Here is a 17,217-nt window from a genome sequence, read left to right on the forward strand (position 1 = left end):
CCTTGGGCTGCACACGCCGGCTCTGCCAGAACACAGAGAGCACAGGTTTTCTCTTTATTTCTACAAGCCCCGGCTCCAAACTATGATCATTATATGATCATCACTGTGTCTTTTCATAACAGAAAAGCGACCGGTACATATCCAAAGATTATCAGGATATAATGTCTTATTTGGCCTTATGTTTAGTGCATTAAAGTCCCCTTAAATTAGTATAAATGTGGTTAAATTGCTATGAAAAACCACAGTGGTGAACTCAGATGATCAATATGAATATTTTCTTACAACGTTTCTTCTCTGATAACTTATAGGAAAGGCATGGCTAGTTCATCTAAAGGGCATCATACAATCAAAAACTGGCTCACATACTTTAAAGAAGAGGTTCCTAACTGGTGGGTCAGGACCCAAAAGTGGATCACAAAGCTCTTTCCATTGGGTTGTGCAAAGAAAGAATGTGGTTAAAGTCTCTGTATGGAAGATTTAAGTGGATATACAGTAAAGACAAACATGGATTTTTGTCTCTCATACTATGAGCAGCAAATTCAGTATTGGTGTCAAGATTTCTATTCATTAATCCCCTTTTTTGAATTAAAAATCTGGTTTTCCTAAAATAAAAAGGAAATTCCTTGAGAAATTACCAAATTTTCATGTTGTTTTGGGAAAATGGGGAAATATATGTATGCAGCCTGCTGGACTGAAAAGTGAGCTATCTTGGAAGATGAAGCTGGGGGCTTTTCAATAGGTTTTAGTGGTGATTCCTGATGAATAGAGGTCCACGAGAAACTGGCAGTATTTTTACAATAATAAGATAGTCATGGTTATTAGTTAGTAGTTGTTTTCTCTATGGGATTTTTTTCAGATTAAAAAAAAAGAGTCCACTTAATATTGAGTAAAACCACACTGCTTGTATGACAGAACACCTGAATAACCCTCAAACTCATTGGCAGATTAAAGCCAATTCTAGCTATTATTATACAACATCTTAAAGATTCCTCTTTTCAGCAAGTAAAACTCATGGTGGACTGTAAGAGAGGGGAGACTCAGAGTGCCATGAAATATATTTTGGATGGAAAACCTATTATACTCTAACTAATGAGAGGGGTTTACTATGATGTTAATGAATCGGAATTTTTGGACAGGCAGTGACCTGTTAAATGAGATTGCAGTCAAAAGTGACCAAAATGTCCAGACACCCTGACAGGGCTAGGAGTAGAGTCTCCTCTCCATTGCATTGCAAGGGGATCAGGTTTGGTGGTTTGGACATTTGATTAGCAGGCCTCCTGGACGTCTCTCTTTGAAGGTTTTATAGGGCATCCTCAATTGGGAGACCACTGGGTAGACCCTGCACTGGCTGGAGGGATTATATAACTGGTCTAGCATGGAAACACCTTGGAATCCCCCCAGGAGGAGCTGAAAAATGATGTTGAGGAGAGGGATGTTTGGGTTGACTTACTAAGGCTGCTGCCACTGTGGATCATCCCAGATGAGCAACATGAGCAAAAATTTTGAGAAGCATGAACAGAATAGGTTTTGTTTTTAAATAGTAATATTCAGAAGTTGCAGAAACATGATTATACCTTTTTATGCAAGGATCAAAATCATGCATAGCTCATGTTTTTTATGAATCTGCCTAACATCACCTGATCTAAACTTGATGCATGCATGCTCTTTACTCCTCCATGTAAGAAGATGAGTCAGACCTGACTCCAAATGAAGCATTATGCCCTTGAGAACTCACCACTTCTCCCTCTGCCTACTCCTCCACTCATATAAAGTTGTTAGCAGCATGCACCCTTCCTCCTGGGCCACATGAAGCTGTTAGTGGCGAGCAACACCATGGAGTAATGCAATGTGAGGAGAATGAAATATTATGCCACACCGCTGCATAATTGCCTCTTAGCCCAGGGGAGCTCTTGTGGAAAAATGAGCAATGCATTGAGCCTAATGGAGCTACCCGCTGCTGGTGGTGGTGGTGGCGGTGGTGTTGGTGTTACTGGGAGTGGAGGGGTGGAGCGAGGTGAGGCTGCCGGGTCCCGCATCTCAGCTTTATCCTGCATTAGGCAAACTCACTCTCTTTGATCTTCCAGTGGTTTTTACAAGATACGAGCATGATTAGGTTCTACCTCCCCTGCAGATGAACAAATAGCCATAGAGAAGGTGGAAGAAGTGATGGGAGGCTTCTAGAGGGGGTTAAATGATAGTGGGAGGGGAGGGGGGTATTAATGGTGGGGTGCAATTATAGCAGAAAGAACCCTTTAATTGGAGGCACACTTCTTTTGATAAACTGCTGCGATGTATTGAGTCTTCCTTGCTGCTCCTAAGAATCCGGCCCTGAATCTGGAGATAGGAGTCTCTCACTGTCTTTTTAAAGGTCTTGTGTCCTTCTTTACTTCCTTGTTTCCTTCCATCCTTTCAGTCAGCTCCTGTTAAGGCATGCTGGGTAAAGTGGGTGGGGATACGTGTGTCTAGCAAATTACAGTTATTGGCATGAAAACAGGCTTGAATGCTGCAACACAGCTGCAGTCTATCTGCTGTTTTTGACCTCTACCCTCTCTTTAGAGCCAGGGGTCAGATACCACACCCTCTCTTGATGTTTTTGGACCTCCCCCTCCCCGGATGTCAGAGTTCCTGACCAGATGCTGCACTTCCTCTTCTTGCTTTTTGCCTGCTACTTGGCCTCTAAACACCAACAGTCACACCCCTGAAAAAGCTTGATTTCTTTCCCTGTTTTAACTCATTTCAGTCAGGAAAACTTGTCTTTGATGTACAACTTTCCTTGGCAATAGACTCTGAAGATGGTCCCTGGGATAGTCAAGCAGCATGCTTTGATTTTAAAGGGAGAGCAAAACTATAAACCCCATACAGCTTAACACAAACTTTTTGGCTAGAAAGGAAGAGGCTGAAGTGGTGGACACAAATTTTGCAGGAGCAGCACGTTTTAAGCACCAGTGGTGTAGCAGTGTTCATTGTGAGGGAAGTTTTGATTAAATTGACCAGCCTTGTTGTAAGAATTAGATGATGGTAGAGCCAGGTGAATGACTCCATTGTTTTCCTGGAAGTGTCATTTATCTTAAAAGGTTCAAAAAATGACAAGTGGCATTTATCTACCTGGCTGATATTTGGTCAGTTATCTCTAATGGTACTTTAATTTTCTGATAATTGATAGAATTAATGGTAACACTTAATTTTAGTGGTCTGTACTTAACTATTAATTTCTTTGTAATAAGTGTTATTATTTCCAAGAATAAGGTGGTAATAACCTTGTAATAAGTTGGCATTTTAAATGTAATAACTCGAAAATATGAGTATTTTGGATTTAAGAATTTAATATGTATTTACCTAGTACTAACCCTAATTCCTAGACCTGACCCTAAACCTAACCCCCTTAAACTAACCCCTAAACCTAACCCTAACCCCCTAAACCTCACCCCAAACCCTAACCCTAAACCTTACCCTAACCCCCTAACCTCAACCATTACAATTCCTTAAAAATTTTTCAGGAAGGACTCACTTTAATTTAGTGGGCCAAAAAAAAATTAACCTGGGAATTATCAAGCAACTTAAATAGAAAATTATCATCTTATTCCTCAGAAATTACTAGGTAAAATACCACCTAATAACCAGAGAAGTACCTAAATATTACAAAAGTTACGATTAGGGTTATGGTTAGGATAAAATACCACTTAATTACCAAAGAAGTGCCACATATTATGAGTAACTGCTTGATAATTAATACATTAGTACTAGGTTAATATTTCCTTAATATAACTGAGTTATTACTAGATATTATGTTGATTCATTACTAGGTAGTTACAACTTTATTCTTGAGAAATAGCTAGGTAATTACCACATATTACTATAAAATTACTAGGTAATTAGGGCCCACTAAAATAAAGTGCTTCCAAATAATAGTAGTTATAACTAAATAACTAAGAAATTTTCCTGCATTGGCTCCACTGCAGGATGTGTTTCTCCCTCTGGCTCTGTTTTCACTTTCCAATGTCTCACCTAATGTCCCACCAACAATACAATCTGATTGGCTAGTTGTCACACGAGTACTAGCCAATCAACAGAGGTGTTGCTGCATTCCATTTACCTCAGAAGTCGGTGCTAGAGGTGACAACACACCAGGGTTTAATGTGTTCCAGTTACTACAAGTTGGCAACTCTGGGTACTGAAGTTGCTCCGAGTTTTCAAGTCAGAAACCTGAGGTTCAGGGGGCATTCGTGATGACGTATCACACTGGGTGCTCTTAATTCCAAGTTCTGGAATTAACTTGAAGGCATCTTTGGCATTGGAATCTAGGATTGGACTGTTAGATGTCACTAATATTCACAGTTTTACACTTTAATATTACTCTAGCACATTTGTTCATCATGATAAGTGTATATTTCTTTCAGTTACCCAAAATCAACCTTACCGATATTGGTTAGTTCCTAATTAGAACATTTTAAAGATACAATAAAACTTGTAGAAAGTATCTGTACTCAACAGGGTGTCAACAGACATGTAGCAGCAGCAGCAGCTCTTACCAAAACCATCTGTTTAGCACCAATAAAAAGATGCTGGTACAACAGCAGACTTCACTACTTGGAACCAAAAAGCTGCAATCCAGCTAAAAACCATTGTTCCCTAATAAAAAAAAAGACATGGAGGCTGCCTGTCATGAAAAATTCAACTGTTCAGTTGAATGAAGAGTTTCACATGCAAGCTCAAACCTGACATACTGAGAGGTGCTAAGCTTTGAAACAAGTCTTAGTTATCATTTTTCTCTCTGGTTCATGAACTGGAGATATTAATCCTATGGGAGAGAGAGAAATATATTCCTTGCAGTGAGGCTCCTGTTTCACTAACTACAGGAGGAGCCCTCTGGGTATATTATCAAGGCAGTGCATGGGCTGGAACAGAGCTCTGGATTAAATCAAAAAACATTAACTGCAACCGTCCTGGCAGCAGCATCCTGCTGCACATAAAGGACTGACCAAGCCATCCAGACCACTCCCGTTTTATTCGCCCTCCTTCTCCATTACTGCCAACCACTACAAGTGATTGCATTTGCAAGAAATTTGCAAATAGCTGCATAACTCTGCTTTTACTGCATAGCTAAAGCCTCTAATATCTAAAGGAAAAACACATTTATCTGCCTCTCTGCCTGACTGCCACCCTCCCACTTCCACAGAGACAGAATTTACTGCCATGAAGCCTCTGCAGGGGCACAGTGAATATCTGGATTTGATTGAGGGGATCTTTTGTGCACAAGTGAAGGATTAAATACGACTGACTTTACACCCCAGGAAAACAATGGCCAGGAAAAACCCAGGCTTCAAGGATTTGCTCTGCCTGCTCCGTCAGCTAAGACCCTCTTAAAAAGATCCCAACCCTGTGCATCTCCTATTTCATTGAAGAAGCTTGGTTATTAAAAAGAGGAATCACTACAGATGGCTACAAAATAACAGGAAGGATAAACAGAATACAAATAACAGCAAAAAAAAAAAAACCTTGCCCAGTTTAATAAATTAAAACAGATAAATAAAGCGGATTCACTCACATTAATCAATAAACTAGTGCCTTGCTGCTGAGCTGCTAATGAATGCTAATGTTAAAAAGTATCCTAGCTTTGCCACACTTGTCCAGCCAAGCTTGTTCCATAACAAAGTCTCAAAAAAGCTGCAGGTTGGATTAACAAATCCTCTGCAGCAGAGGTCATTGGCAGCAGTCAGACGTTTCTGCAGCTTTGATTTCGTTTTCTTTGATTGCACGGGTCTGTCAAGAGCAAACAGGGTCATACTTGCGATGGCAGCAATCAGGGATTTTCGCTATATCGGGGGGCCACCCACAGGTATTGAAAGTCAGTCAGAGATCTATCTGACAAGCGAGGTTGTTTGCTCCTTGACCTGTGGTGGCCCACTGCTGAGTGTCATTCTGCTTAGTGAGTGATGCTTAAGAGGAGGCTTGAGCCACCCAGACCGTTGCCCACAGACCTCTGGGAGAAGAGTCACGATAAGCAAAGACAAAACAACCCTGTCAGCTTTGTGCTTGGTTTCATTTTCATGTCTCCCAGTGTTCTGAAGAAACAAAGGCTTCAAGACAAAAGGAATAAATTAACATGTGTGCTACTTTGTCTTTTACTCCATGCCTGCATAATTTCAAATGTGATTTGATGCTTAAACAACACCTGTAAAGTCATACCCTTGTTTGTCTGTAAATATGACAGCCTTGTCCATCTACAAGTCGGATGTTTGTGTGCTGCTGAGTCTCCATCAGCCTCCTGCAGATGGAGGGAAAGCAGCCATGCTGTTTGTTCTTCCTGTCTACTACTTACTGCTGGCTCTCACGGTGCCAAGCTTGTGGTGGGTAAACACGGAGGCTTGCCTGTTACACGCTGCACTATATATATTTATACATATACTTTTGGGAGGCTTGGCAGCCAAGTCTAAGGATGCTTTGCCCAGAGAGGAGAGTATTTTCAGGTCATGCAGCGTTATTTTGGGGAGTTACTTTCTTGTAAATCTTTTTCTGTTTTAGTTGGGAGCTGTACTTTATGAATAACAAAATAGATGGAGTCAAGTTACCTTTGTGAACTATGAAACATAAACGGCAATAAGAAAAGGGTAGTATTCTCAAAAAGCCATGCCTGTATGTACAGTGTCTTTGAAAAGAATTCCCCCCCTTGGATGTTTTACTTAGCCTAATTTTAGAAATCAAGCAGGGTCAATATAACTTTGATTTGTTCCTTTTTACCAAAAAAACTTACAATGACCTCTTTAACATCAATCTGAAAACATATTTAATATGTAAGATAAAACAAGTGATTGTATAAATATTCACCCCCTTCAAGTCAGTATTCAGAAGATGCACCTTTGGCTACAATCACAGCTCTGAGTCTGTGTGGATAGGTCTCAATCAGGCTTGCACATCTGGAAACTGCAATTTTACTCCCGTTATTCTTTGCAAAAGCTCTGTCAGGCTGTACTGGGACAGGGCGTGAACCACCTTTCAAGTCCAGTCACAAACAAATTCTCCCTTGGTTGAGGTCTGGGCTCAAGAGCATTACCCTTGTTGTCTTGAAACCATTTCTTTTCAGCTTTCGCTGCATGTTGTTTTGTGGAAAATTAAACTGTAGTTCTCTTGCAGACTGAATGAGATTGCCCTCCAGGATTTTCCTGTATTTTGCTGCATTCATTTTACCTTCTACCTTTACAAACCTTCCAGGACCAGCTGCCAAGAAGCATCCCCACAGCATGATGCTGCCACCATGTGCTTCACAGTGATGGCGTGTTTGTGGTTATGTGTAGTGATCTAGTCTGATGGCCAAAAAAGCTCCATTTTGGTCTCATCAGACCAAAGAACTTTCTTTCACTTGACTATGGAGTCTCCCACATGCCTTTTGGTGAACTCTAGTCAAGATTTAATGAGTTCTTTCAACAGCGGCTTTCACTTTGACTGGTGAAGAGCCAGGGCAACAGTTGTATGCAGAGTCTCTCTGATCTCAGCTGCTGAAGCTTGTAACTCCTTCAGAGTAGTCATAGGTGTCTTGGTGGCCTCTCTAGTCTCCTTCTTGCACAGTCACTCAGTTTGTGAGGACAGCCTAATCTAGGCAGATTTACACATGTGCTATTTTACTTCCATTTCTTGATGATGGACTCAACTGTAAACTGGGGGATGTTCAGTACCTTGGAACCCCCCCCCCCCCCCCCTTGTTTCCCCCTGACTTAGACTTTTGTATAACCTTTTCTCTGGGTGTTTTTTGTCTTCATGGTGTAATGGTAGCCAGGGATTTGATTAACCACTGACTGAACCTATCTTTATTTTGTTAAATCAATTAAGTGTAAAACATCCAATGGGGGTGAATACTTTTCATAGGCACTGTGGTTGTGTAAGTGTCAAGTCTCTCCCTGTTGGCCCTTGGGAACAGAAGCTGAAGAGTCTTTAGCATCACCTTTAGTTTGTCTCATTTCAGAGGCTGCAGCCTTCAAGGGACACAGTCTACAACAGACCCAACCTTAATGGGCTGCATTGATGGCTCAGGCTTATCTGATATGAGATAGTCTGGTCTACAAAGGAATCCATGTTCACACCACCAGTGGTCTTTCCCCAACACATCTACATATGTGAATTTCTAAACAGCTAACTGCTGTTATTAATATTCATTAAGAGAGCCAACAAACTTTAAAGAACATATGAGTTAAAACTCAACAGTTCTTTGTGATTTGAAAAGCTGTAGGCTGAGTATCTTGATTCCTGAAATGACTTTTAAAGTCTTTGTTTACTCTTTTTTATTTCATTATTTTATTTATAGTCCTTTGTCGTATTTTTTATTATTAGGGCAGTCAAAGAAAAACACGTTTAATTGGAATTTATCTTAGAATATCCATAGTGAATTGCAGTTAATCTCTCTTTTTGTTGCATTTAGAAATTCTACTATTTTTTGCAATCAAAATGGACAAATTGGACAATGAACCAAATGGATCTATGTTGGAAGGTCACATTTGAAATGGGACAGCCTTCAATGCATCTCAGTGATGTCATCAGCTTTCAAATGCACACTCTGAAGACTGCAGCTCCTTGAAAGAGACATACTTCTTTGCATGTTGAAGGATTAATTTCTTTACTGAAGCAGCAGAGTAAGCCTTGACAGACAACATATAATGAGCAGCAAACAAGAGTGGGGCGGGTGATGACGGAAGTAATCCAGACAAAGCAACAGCAAGAGAGAGAGAGAGGGAGGAAGAGAGGGGAACGTCACAGAGAGACTTTAGGGATATATAAAAAAAGAGAGAAACAAAGAGCGACAGGGATTGAATAGAAAAGGGAGGGGAGAAATGCTAAATTGGAGACAGGCAGGTGATGCAAGTTTGTCACAAAGGAGGAAATAAACAAAGACGCTGCGACAGAAAGTCGAGGAGAGTGATGGAATGAGAGAGTGGGAGAAGCAGACACAAGAGGAGAGTGGCAAGAATAATAAATATGTACATCAGAGTGGTTCACTAAAGTCAGTGGCTGATGAACACACATCGCTTGAAAGCTCACTGACGATGAAAATAACTGCAAGGTGACTTGTGAGGTTCAGTATTAACAGACCTCTGCTTCAGTGTAAAATAAACTTGTATACATAAGAAGGTTTTAAAATCATCCGCATGTGGCAACACTTGACTGCAGCATTGTCAATGTAATCACTTTGGATGTACTTACAACTTCAGCTGACATAATAAAAAAACAAAGTACAAAGGCATAATGACAGCATAATTTAGGCTGCTTTCACATTTGGCATAATTGTTTTGTACTGTTGTACCCGCTCCCCCCCAATGGTCTGTTCTCACATTCATATCATCGTTCCGTGCAGGAGCACACTACACAGTTCAATAGAGTAGGTGGCTGAATGAACGTTGCTGGTTTGCAAATCTGCAGGGAAGAAAGAAAAGCAACCATGGCAATCAATTACACTGTCAACTGAGCAACAATTGTATCATTGTGTTATACAGGTAAGACATTCATCCTGCTACTGTGGAGGGTTTGTTTTTTATTAAATCATATTCAAGACACCAACAACCACCCTCTTTGCACTCCTTCTATCTTGCAGTTCCGAGGATGAAATGGGTCCATCCTGGATGGATACAATGGTTTTTGAAAAGAGAGGACACATTTAGAGTTGCCTTTGCAACTTTACTTTCTGACTGACCATTCGTTGATTGGAATCCAGTGATTTCCACCGTGCATCTAGAAAATGTGGACAAACTGCCAAACCGGTGGAAGAAGTTTTGTTGTAACAATGACTTTGAATTAGGGACGCAAAATACTGGATTGTTGCCAATATCAGACAGGCAAATATCCATCCATCGTTTTTGACACTGTTTATTCTGTTGGGGGTCGCAGAGGTCTGGAGCTTATCCCAGCTGTCATTGGGTGAGAGACAGGGTACATGCTGGACTAGTCGCCAGTCAATCACAGCACTGATATAGTGATAAACAACCAAGCACTCTCACACTCACACCTATGGCCAATTTATAATCCCCAATTAACCTTACGAGCATGTCTTTGGTGGTGGGAGGAAGCCGGAATAGACTAGCCAGCGCGAACCAATGCATGCAGGGTGAGAACATGCAAACTCCACAGAAAGTTCCTGACCGGGAAGCAACCCAGGAACCTTGTAAATCCCCGATATCTGCAGAAGCACTAACATATCATACCAATAATTCTGTGCAGTCCTACTTTATACAGCTGCTTCTATAAACCATGCCAGAGTCCACATGAATCATGTACAAGAATGAATCCAAGCAGATTCATGCCAGGGCCCAGATGCCCGTGTGCAGCACATTTGCACCCACACTGACCAAAGAGAACTGAACTTTGGCCTCGAGTGTACTCAGATCCAGGACCCACATGTGAAAGCTTGCCAGACAGAAAGGGGGAATATAATTAATTGTGCAGATTTGGAAAAAAGCAAAAATTAGACAATAAAAAGCAATACAAAAGGAGAGGAGAGGGGACTGTTAGTGTTTAGCAAATACAGTTTACCCAACTGCGATCAACACCCAAAGCTCAACCTGACTAAAAAAAATACAAGGAGATTTTGGGATATTTTACAGACAGACAAATTTGCCCTACTGATCTTGTAAAATGAAAAATCAGGGGAACATTCAAGTAATTGAAATCAATCCCTAAAGAAACTGAAACATCCCAAAGCAAATTTTATGGTGATCCATTTCATTATTGCAAAGATATTTCAGGAATGTCAACCTCATGGTGGCAGGAATTAAGAAACTAAGATCACCTTCACTGAGAGGCTGACCTTGCCATCACAAAAAATGATGACAACAGCATAGGCATCAAGGGAAGTTGAGTTCAACCTTGCAAAGAGAGTTCAAGGTTAAGTTTTAAAGACAGGTTAGCTTATGATATATACGAGTTTGCTGCATTTGAAAGGTTTTCTAAATAACACACCTTGATATCATGTAAGTTATTAACTTGAGCTGCTGTTTACTATTTAACAATATGATACGACTGAAGGACACACTGTGAGTTCTTAGTGTTACTCTGGCTTTGCATCACCTATGCGGAGGTCTTAGCACTGCAGGACCACTGCATGGACAGGGGAACGGCTCCTTTTTAAGGTGCAACTGCAATTACAGCTCATTAGGACTGAGGTGAAAGCTCATTAATAGAAGAAAAATGAGGACAGCAGCTTGGAAAGGTGCCAGTCTACCAACATGAATCACAGAATAGCTCTCACTGCTAACTTGTGCAGCTCTGCAGTGAACAAAGAGACGAGCAGTAGATCAGCATACTGACAAGCCAACACCAAGTAAAGATGCGATTAATCTTTTCTAGTTGCTGTTGGTTACACTGCAGTAATAGAAATTCCATTTGGAAGACAGTCAAACACACAGAAGCTGGATATTTCTTTGTGACGCGCACTGAGGAAGACTTAATGCCAAAGCAGTGACAGGCTGCTTGGCTGACGCTGTTGGATGCAGAGGGGCCCACAGCCTTGAGGGAAAGGAGCTATTTTTCTGCAGGCTGCAGTTCTGAGCTGTGCTCGCTCTGTCGCTATTGTTCCTGTGCTGAGATAAGACTGGCGGTGGATTAGAGGAGAGTGCACCCAGAGTTCAGGTTGTGTATGACTGCTGGAAGGGGAAGACAGCACAGGGATGGGATTGGTTCTGGGAAGGGAACTGGGAAGAGGAGAGGAGATAAACAGAGAAGAGGAAATAAATGGAAAGACAAGTCAGTTAGTGCCTCTTGTCTTGATGCCTAATCTGCCTGTGTGGTCTCACAGGAGGGGAAAGAGGGAATCTGACGGCACGTGGACGGGTCTGTGATGAATAGTCACTTCATGCCCCCACACCATAAGGGATAATAGCCCATTAATTGTGATAGGCCTCCAGCAAAGACCCACTCACCCTCCCACCCCACCAACTCTGTGCCTCAACCTTCAACTGGCTCACACCGCTCCAGGGGGATGTCAAGGCTGCTCATCGGCTCTTCTCTGTTGGAGAGATAGAATTGTGAAGGGGATGACATGGGAGAGAAAAGTCCTATTTGAGGCACAAAGGGAGGGCAGCAGCCAAAGATTTGGGATAATAAAAGTGGGTCAAAAAAAGGTCAGTGGATGTGAACTCACAGCAGCTAAACTGACATTTACATTTCAGCTTCTAAAATGTCAGAGTAGGAAAGATGTGGGACAAGTGTCAAGGTTAAGAATGGCTTGAACTTGATTGGACATTTGGGTACCAAGTCAATGAAGCACATCATCTTCATGCAAGAATTTGCCACACATTTCCAAAACCCCAAATGAGGAAATCTGCACATTCAGGCACAAAGGAAGAATCGACTACTTTCATATCCATCCAATTTTTTAAACGTATTTCCTTATTAAGTGACAATCCGATAATCTCTCCCTGCAGCAGAACAATGCAGACAGAAGCCGCAACCCAGAAATCTGTGGGAAATTAAGTTCTATCACCTCCACGCTGAGCGGAGCTGACAGTCACCGTACTCTCCTTGGGCCGTCTCTCATTAGCAGAGATGGATGTATGCTCAAACGCCGACACATTCTGCTCACAAACTGGGTTACAAACAGCGAACGGCAAATCTTCTCTCGTGGTTACATTACACGACTGAACTCTATATGACCTCGATTTTCTCATTCGTAATACACAGAGAAGTCTAAACTGTGGATGCGCTTTACTAATACACCATGAGCGCTTAAAAAATAAAGAATAATGCCACTCATGCTACTCCTGGACTTCAAAGTCAAGGCTCATTATAAGGGATATCAAGCATAAAATGAAGATGAAACTGCTGCAAATTAGGAAAAAATACCCTAACTAGTTCAACAGAGAAGCATAAATATTCATTATGTCAAAAAAAAAAAAAAATTGGCTAAAAAAGAAGCAGAGAGAGAGAGTCACTGAAGCGCTCGGTATTGATTTGTTCCCTTTATTTATCCGAGATGGCTACTTTTGCTGTGACCTGTTTACCAATCCTTCCAGTCCAGAGGACGTGCGTGTCCTCCGGGAAATGAGCATTAGCTCGGCTCTGGCAATGCAAATAGTTACACAGTAGTGACCTCGCTCTTGTTCTATGTGTGGGCTGTTTTGACCTTCAGATGAGCGGTGCCTCTCTGTGGAAGACCCACTAATGAATACACAGGGAGAGGGTAAATACAGTAAAGGTGGATTACCTCTGTAAGCTGCTAACAGTGTTTACATGACTGTGTGAGATCTAATCCCGGTGTCCGAGTGAATAAAACACAACATGACCCAAACAGATTAAACAAAAAGGAAACTCAAATGGTCTGTCTGTATGGCAGGGGAAGTTAGAAACTGAAGCTGAAGCGTGAGAAAAGAAGCTGCTTCATCTGTGAAAGATTTCTTGAAGTGTACGGCAGAGTGACTGAGTTTGGCAATTTTCACATGTGCATTTCAGGACATTTCTTGAAAATTTGAGGACAGGCTGCCCTCTGAAATCTTCCTGAGTTGCCTTTTCATATAGACTTTACAGGAAGATTGACGAGTGGGGGGATGGGGGCCTACAGAGGTGTGACATGATGTCAAAAGGACCACCTGGAAATGGTGGATGAAGCAACAGAATCCAGCGCTATGATGAATTGTCTACCAGATCACAGTTTTTCTGTGAGCTGTTCAAATCAACCCCCACAGTTTGGGCTGTAAGTGACCCATGGATCGATGGAATATTCAATATCAACATGGTGCAAAATAAATCTGCTGCTAAGTCCCTGTGCAAGTGTCCATGTGGGCGCTACAGAGATCTGCTGAACAAACGGGAAGACAGTAGGCTGTCTGCGGATGACATTACACAGCAACAGAGAACTCCCCTTTAGGGACAATAAAAGACTTCTGCATAGAGACACGCTACCAAAAAGGCCATGTTTTGAGCTGTTTACAACTATGCCAAGCATTCAAAACACAAAAAATAAAAATGTTCTCAAGTGTTAGGGCTATTTTTGTGTCCCAGGAATTGTGAAATATTCAGACAACATTTTATAAAAAGTTTAAAAAACACAGAGAAATGGCAGAAGACAAGAATTAAGCTGACAGCAACTCCAGCAGCTGTCTTGCTGTGTAATTGTGCTGTCCTTTATGTCTGTGGGTTGAGAGCTGAAGGATCCCAAAAGTTTAAAACACAAAGCCCTGTCGGCAGAAAACAGCTAACGTGACACGCTAGATAGACTAATTCATATATCCAATGCATGAATACACTTCAAATTCATCTGGAAAAGCTACCATAGAAAGCATTTTGGGGGGGGGGGGGGGGGTTCCCAAACTTTTATTAAGGTGACTGGGGGAACCACTATTTTGCCAAGACAAAATGATGCGCAACTCTTGAACTGACAGGCTACCGCTGCCGTAGATTGTTAATGGTGGAGCTTCTCTGTGAAAATAACTGATGCCAAGATCGGATGGGGGACATGCAAAAACATCTTCTCTGCCAAGACAAGCTTTCAGTGTGGCTCTATGCTCTTGTTTTAAAATGAAATGTGTTCCAGTTCTGATTAAACTACCGCTTTCCTACAGCTACATCCAAGTTAACGGCTACCACAGCAGCAGCCAGCAGAAAGGCAAACGATGGAGGAAAGGACACTGGCACTGAAATGGGAGCTAGCTACTGCAGCTCATCATCACTCGGTCGCTCACCCCACAAGGTTTATTCAGCTGATAGTATATCACCATTTATACTAAAAGTATGTTTGTGACAAGTTGAGGATTTTTTAAATGTTAAAGGGGCTCAGCAGGCCTCATAGCTCAGTACAAGACTCCTCTAGACTCTTGTCTACCTTCATCTGATTAGATGACACTAGGCCTGCAGGACTATCGCCTTCACGCCAGGTAAATCAGTTCAACTTTGGTTAAAATAACTTTACAGTGTAGGGATCATATTCAATGTATGTAAAGATTTTCTCTTTATAATTGCAGCACACACCAGTCCATTTAGAGCTGTTATGTACTAACTTTCCTCTGTTTTCATTCATTTCTAATGGCTGCCTTTTATTTCCTGACCCTCAATTAATATTCAGGATCACTTGATAGCAAACAACATATAAAGCCTTTAAAACAAGAATTTTGGAGAGTTTCACACCGAAACAGGTCATAAAGTGGTTAGAGGCGAAAAAACAAAGATCTCTTCCATCCATCCATTTTCTATACCGCTTAACCCATTGGGGGTCACGGGGGACTGGAGCTTATTCCAGCTGTCATTGGGTGAGAGGTGGGGTACACCCTGGACTGGTTGCCAGTGAGTCACAGGGCTGACATATAGAGACAGACAACTAGGCAAACTCACACTCACACCTACAGGCAATTTAGGGTCACCAATTAACCTAATGAGCATGTTTTTGGCGGTGGGATGAAGCCAAAGAGAACCCACGTGTGCACAGGGAGAACATTCAAACTCACAGAAAGGCCCTGACTGGGAAGTAAACCAGAGACCTTCTTGCTGTCAGGCAACAACGCTGACCCCTGCGCTGCCTTGCTGATCATAATCAATGCATTCTGATGTTGCTTATAGTTTTTTACCCATACCAACCTGATTCCCAGTGGAAGCCATGTTTTATAAGTTTTTTGTTCCTCACAGAATGTACAAGATACATGGATTCTCATCCAATATCCACTAATTTATACCAACTGTCAGACATGAGATGCCGTAATTAGCCTTTGCCTAATTAAAACCTTAGATACTATTGTCCAGCTCCAGCTCCAGACTGTTTTTGTTTACTCCATCTTGCTTTAAAAACAACAAGGTACAACACTGAATTTTATGCATGATGAATATAACACACTTTTCTGCATAAACAATGTCTGCCTGCTCTGGTGTCTGCCTCTGTGCATCAGTACTGCAACAAGCAAGCCTCACAAGTGTAAAAATATAACTGCGTGTTAGTGACTCTGCTGTCTGTCATTTTCAGCTCATTAGACCAGACACCAGTGAGCCTTAAGAGACATGTCCAGTCAGCACTGTCCAACCTGATTCACTCTGACAGGGCAGCTGGACCAGTGGAGGGAAGATGTGAAAGATGAGGAACATGATCTAACCGTACCACCATAACTCCTCAAACAGTGCTAAGTTTGCAGCACATATGGTTCATGCCATTAGACATGAATTCAGGCAAAGAAGAATAACTGCATTTCCTCTTGTTTTTGCAGCCAAGCCTCAATAATCCAAACAAAAAGAGGCCATCAGACATCGTGGTTACATAACTGTGACTGTAAGAGAAAAAAATCCTCATACAACCTCCCCTCATTTTCATTTGTCCCACCCACATGCCAACCGGTTCGCACAAATACGCTAACCAAGCTCCACAGTCATGTCCTTCCTTATACAGAACACACAGGGTAGCAGATGGTCATTTGCATTATTTTCTTCAGCACCACGGTGACTCTAAGGACATGGAAGAACTGCAGAGTGGAGATTTCTTGCATAACTATAAAGATGCACATAGAGAAGGCAAGTCTGAAAGGGTCACCATGATGACTGAGATGATAGGAAACAGGTCAAAAAGTTTACTGAAGACCTTTCTTGATGGATGAGCAAGATTTTAGCGGTTTTAGAAGATTTTTTTAATATTGCTTTATGGAATAAGCAAGGAAAAATAGAGATAGATTGTCCCGGTAAGCAAAAACAATGTGTCAGCATCTTGTTCATCTTTGCCATGCTGAGTATTATTCCAAATTTTATAGTCTGGCTACAAAACTGTCATATATATTGCAGAGGGCATGTGGAAGGCATGTATAAAATTTTGCTTTTATTAAACCCTTTCCATTGTCGCTCATGTTTCTTTATTACACTGTGCTCCCCTGACATTTTATGGCTCTCCCAGCAATTTGATTGATTTGTCAGGCAGCATCAAAATCAAAATTCCAGCTCCCTTGTTGGCATTTAAGTCAATATTTGACAACACAGCAAGGGCTGATGCATAATTTCTAGCAGTGATGCACTCTAAAATTTCATTAGCTTTTTTGCATGGCTCACTGTTAATCAAACAGCTTTAAAATTCATGAGGAGAGGTTACATATTAATAGTGCTGAGCACCTGCAACAGAAGAGTCAACAAGACAAGACACAACGGCAAGCAAAAAAGAAGTTACTTTGAGGGAAAATCCAAGAATGCATTTATTTACCATTGTTAACCTTTGTTTTGAGTGAGCTGAGGCTAATTGAGTCGTGTAACTTTTACTGGTACCAAAGAAAAAAACTACAACAA

The 17,217-nt window shown here is 41.5% G+C and overlaps 1 protein-coding gene across 4 annotated transcripts in view; it reads right to left on the reverse strand.

The window, feature by feature from the left end:
• The window catches only part of LOC121513574 (SH2 domain-containing adapter protein F-like), a 133,480-nt gene that overhangs the window by 40,836 nt on the left and 75,427 nt on the right, over nt 1-17,217 (reverse strand). The window lies entirely within an intron of this gene.

The sequence above is a fragment of the Cheilinus undulatus genome, linkage group 1 (genome assembly GCF_018320785.1).
Source record: "Cheilinus undulatus linkage group 1, ASM1832078v1, whole genome shotgun sequence".
Classification (NCBI taxonomy): Eukaryota; Metazoa; Chordata; class Actinopteri; order Labriformes; family Labridae; genus Cheilinus; species Cheilinus undulatus.